Source organism: Mandrillus leucophaeus, unplaced genomic scaffold, assembly GCF_000951045.1.
Source record: "Mandrillus leucophaeus isolate KB7577 unplaced genomic scaffold, Mleu.le_1.0 Scaffold440, whole genome shotgun sequence".
NCBI classification, from domain to species: Eukaryota; Metazoa; Chordata; class Mammalia; order Primates; family Cercopithecidae; genus Mandrillus; species Mandrillus leucophaeus.
Window position 1 is genome coordinate 398733 of NW_012104699.1, and position 5059 is coordinate 403791.

The following is a 5059-nucleotide window of genomic DNA, read 5'->3' on the forward strand; positions in this document are numbered from 1 at the left end:
AAAAAAAAAAAAACTCAAAGTCCATATGATTCCTATTGCAAATGAATTGCCACTTGAACTAAAAGGAAAATGCACCTGACCTTTTTTCTTTTTTTTTGAGATGGAGTCTCGCTTTCTGGCCCAGGCTGGAGTGCAGTGGCGCGATCTCGGCTCACTGTAAGCTCCATCTCCCGGGTTCACGCCATTCTCCTGCCTCAGCCTCCCGAGTAGCTGGGACTACAGGCACCCACCACCACACCCAGTTAATTTTTTGTATTTTTAGTAGAGACGGGGTTTCACCGTGTTAGCCAGGATGGTCTTGATCTCCTGACTTCATGATCCACCCGCCTCGGCCTCCCAAAGTGCTGGGATTACAGGGGTGAGCCACCGCGCCTGGCCACAAACCCTCCTCACTTTCAATAATTTGCTAGTACTACTCACAGAACTCAGAAAAACACAAGTTTACCAGTTTGTCATAAAGGATGACCCCTATAATCTCAGCACTTTGGGAGGCTAAGGTGGGTGGATCACCTGAGGTCAGGAGTTCAAGACCAGCGTGGCCAACATGGTGAAACCCTATCTTTACCATAAATACAAAAAAATTAGCTAGGCGTGGTAGCAGGCACCTGTAATCCTAGCTACTTGGGAGGCTGAGGCAGGAGAATCGCTTGAACCCGGGAGGTGGAGGTTACAGAGAGCTGAGATCATGCCACTGCACTCCAGCCTGGGAAACAAGAGTATAACTTTCATCTCAAAAAAAAAAAAAAAATGATCCAAGAACACTCAAATGGAAAAGATGTATAGGACCAGGGAAGTGGGGGTCCCCTGGAAGGCCCCAGCCCTCTACTTCAACTGTCCTCTGGGAGGAGTCACACAAGGGCCAATATTCACTAGACCCTCCAGGGAAGGGAGTATAGGACCCCCTTCCCTACAGGACTTGAGTTCCACCCTCCCAGCACATCACTGTGTTCACCAACCAGGAAGCTCTCAGAATGTCTTCATTCCAGAATTTTTATATTAACAGAACTCAATATCCAGCCTCTCCCCCTTTACTGTGGTCAAAAATGGGGCTTGAGGGGGCGTGGTGGCTCATGCCTATAATCCCGGCACTTTGGGAGGCCACGGTGAGCGGATCACCTAAGGCCAGGAGTTGGAGACCAGCCTGGCTAACATGATGAAACCCTGTTTCTACTAAAAATACATGGCTGGGCATGGTGGTATGCGCCTATAATCCCAGCTACTCAGGAGGCTGAGGCAGGAGAATTGCTTGAACCCAGGAGGCGGAGGTTGCAGTGAGCCGAGATCGCGCCATTGCACTCCAGCTTGGGCAACAACAGTGAAACTCCGTCTCAAAAAAAAAAAAAAATGGACATTTGTAGTCACTATCTGGCTTTGTTATTTAAAGAAAAAAACACTGTGAAGTAATGGAAAAGGTATCTTTGCATCAGTCTGCTTCTGCAAAACAGAAAGGACTGAGTGGTTAACGGGGCAGTAATTTCTGTGACCGTATCCATTTAACTGGATTACAGGGCTCGAGTAAAACTCAACATTATTAGCAGTTTGGCTTTGCTTCCAGAGAATTGGTTTAATTGTAGAACAAATTGTACAAATTGGGAAAGTCTCTGAGGGGCAGACTTAGATGCTTTTGCCTCTTGGAGAAAGGGTTTAGGTAGAGATGGGGCGTGGTGGCAGGCGCCTATATTTTTTTTAGTAGAGACGGGGTTTCTCCATATTGGTCAGGGTGGTCTTGGCCTCCCAAAATGCTGGGATTACAGGCGTGAGCCACCGTGCCCAGTGTTATCTTTTTTTTTTCTTTGAGACAAAGTCTGGCAATGTTGCCTGGGCTGGTCTCAAACTGCTAAGCTCAAGCTATCCTCCGGCCTCAGCCTCCCAAAGTGATGGGATTACAAGCGTGAGCCACAGCATCGGGCCTACAAATGCCCATTCTTTGCTTCATAAAACATTAGCTGAACAGTTTTGTGTTCACTGATCAGTGGGAACAAAACATTTGTTAACCAAACATACCTTAAATTTGTGTCTCTGACACAGACCATCAAAGATTTGGCTTCATGACTCCTCAATGTACTAGAATGAGATTCTGCTTCATAGGTGAAAGGCCACAGGACCTACACATATCATACAGATAATTACTCCAAAATATGGAGAAATACAGATACAAGCCCTTGACTTGTAAATTTCCTCCAGGTCCTTAACTTTGACCCATTCTCAGCCTGAACAAACAGGCAACGCTTCCTAAGAAGAGAATAACCTCAGAATAAAACATGCTCTGATCTAGGTCTTATTTTGCACCCTCCATCCTGCCTTCTTCCTCCTCATCTTCTTTCTAATTTTGTTTACCCCTCCCTATGAAAGAAAATGCTTTTCTGCCTAAATTTTCAGATCTTTGCAGATCTTATATTTTTGGTTGATGCCTTCCATTATGCAGTACTCCTTTGGATTGGCCTCAGTTTGGAGTCACTGGCCTCAGGCCTCTGCAGCCCAGTCAACGCTACCCACTTCCCTTTACACACCTTATGTGGATATTTAAAGAAAATACCCATGTTTGATGACTCATGTTTGATGAATCCAGCAAAATCAATCTCAATGTTTATGGGAGGGAAGAAAATTAAGGCACATTTACATCATAGCTGAACAGAAAAAGCATAAGAATCTACCATCTATTCTTTTCAGACAAAGATGTTACTTAATTACTATTTCCATGAAAAAAATAATTTAGTAAACAAAAATCCTATTAAAGGATTCCTAGTTGTTGCCAGGTCCTGCTCCCTAAGATTTAGAATTAATCTGCCAAGTTCCAACAACAAGAAACAGAACAGTTACTCGCTGTCACAAATTCTCCACCTTGCAAGAGAAATTGATGTATTGGTCAATCTTTGTAATTCCCCAATTTATCAACCAACTTTCTTGTGAAACCATATTCACTTTTCTGAAACCACAATAGGAGAGTTGGTTCTCCCCACCCCCATTTCTTTTCCCTGATAATATTCTCAAGGTTAAGCCCTGGAATTCCATTTCAAGTCACCCAACAGAACACAGATCTGACAAACATACCACACATATACTACACATGCTCTGGGAAAGAATAAAAGAAAATAAGAATTTGTTGTTGTTATTGTTTTTAAGCAGTTTAAATTTTGAGACGGAGTCTTGCTCTGTCGCCTAGGCTGGAGTGCAATGGCACAATCTCAACTCACTGCAACTTCCACCTCCTGGGTTCAAGTGATTCTCCTGCCTCAGCCTCCTGAGTAGCTGCATTATAGGCGCCCACAACCACACCTGGCTAATTGTTGTATTTTTAGTAGAGACGGGGTTTCACCATGTTGGCCAGGCTGGTCTCGAACTCCTGACCTCAGGTGATCCACCTACCTCGGCCTCCTAAAGTGCTGGAATTACAGGCGTGAGTCACTGCGTGTGGCCAGCAGTTTAAATTTTATTGACCTTTCAGTTTTATTAAAAAAGTTTAAGGTCACACTGCTAAGTCTGACGTGCTACATACAGATGGTACAGAATATGAGTATGAAGAGATACACATTGGTCCATGTCCCAAAAGATTACAGAATCATCTCCATAATACACAAAGAATTCTTGTGAAGACACAAGGGCACTGTCCAGGTTTTCTAAGACACTTTTCTAAGTGACTTGAGGCATAAAATCTACACCACTGTGAACACATACATTGTAGACTTTCTGTCTCTGACACAGACCATCAAAGATTTGGCTTCATGACTCTCAAATGTACTAGAATGAGATTCTGCTTCTTAGGTGAAAAGCCACAGCACCTACACATATCATGTAGATAATTACTCCAAAATATGGAGAAATGCACATACAAGCCCTTCAAAATAAGAATTTTAAAAATGTGGAATATAAGACTAATTTCTTTCCCCCTGAAAGAAACTACCACCTCTTGGGAAATACATTATCTTCTCCATGAAGCTCTACTGATAAAATGCACTTTCAACTAAATGAAATACTCAAGCTGAACTTGTTGTTAAGGCAACAATCCCAAGGAGAAGCAATGCTGAACTGGAATACAGATATTCATCTGACTCCAGTGTTAGCAGAAGTCATCCTATTTATCAGTTGGGACATCCCTCTACCCCCATCGTGCTCATTGAAATGCTCAGTGACCACCTGCCTAATAGACACTGCATTATGCCCCACTGTGTACCCGAAGAGCATTTTGTTTTTCAGGTTCTTCCACCACCTCGCTGAGATAGTTTTTCTCCCTTCACAAGGCTGAGAGAATCCAAAGGACAGGAATCATTTCCGTCTTTTCCCTTGCCGACCTAAAAAGTAGAGGCTGAAGCACAAAATATGACCCAAAGTGCCTGAAAAAGGGGGACAGGAAGTGGGCTGATACAAAGTTGTTTGTCAGGAATTTTCACTGATTTACAGAAGTAACATTGATAAGCGCACGGCTATAAACTGTTAAGCTATAGGGTGTGGGTTCCAGTGTCCCGTGCAGCATTAGTAAGTTAATTATACCTACTTGTGGCAACAGTAGTTTCAAAAGATGAATTCATAGCTTCAGGGAGTTAGAAGGTGATTGCTGTATCATTTGAATGTCTCTACGGCCCATTCATTTAAAAGGACCCACATTTACCAGACAAAAATTATTTTTTTGAGGTCGGGTGCGGTCACGCCTGTAATCCCGGCACTTTGGGAGGCCAAGGCAGGCGGATCACGAGGTCAGGAGATCGAGACCATCCTGGCTAACACGGTGAAACTTCGTCTCTACTAAAAATACAAAAAATTAGCCAGGTGTGGTGGCGTGCGCCTGTAGTTTCAGGTCCTGGGGAGGCTGAGGCAGAAGAATCGCTTGAATCTGGGAGGCGGAAGTTGCAGTGAGCCGAGATCGTGCCACTGCACTCCAGCCTGGGCAACAGAGTGAGACTCCGTCTCAAAAAAATAAAATAAAATAAAGTAAAATTATCTGGGCGTGGTGGCGCAAAACTGTGGTCCCAGCTACAGAGGAGGCTGAGGCAGGAGAATCACTTGAACCCAGGAGATGGAGGTTGCAGTGAGCCGAGATCACGTCACTACAGTCCAGCCTAGG

At 44.0% G+C, this 5059-nt stretch overlaps 1 protein-coding gene across 2 annotated transcripts in view; it reads right to left on the bottom strand.

Moving 5' to 3' along the window:
• Positions 1 to 5059, bottom strand: part of ZNF136 (zinc finger protein 136) — a 43372-nt gene that overhangs the window by 36615 nt on the left and 1698 nt on the right. The window lies entirely within an intron of this gene.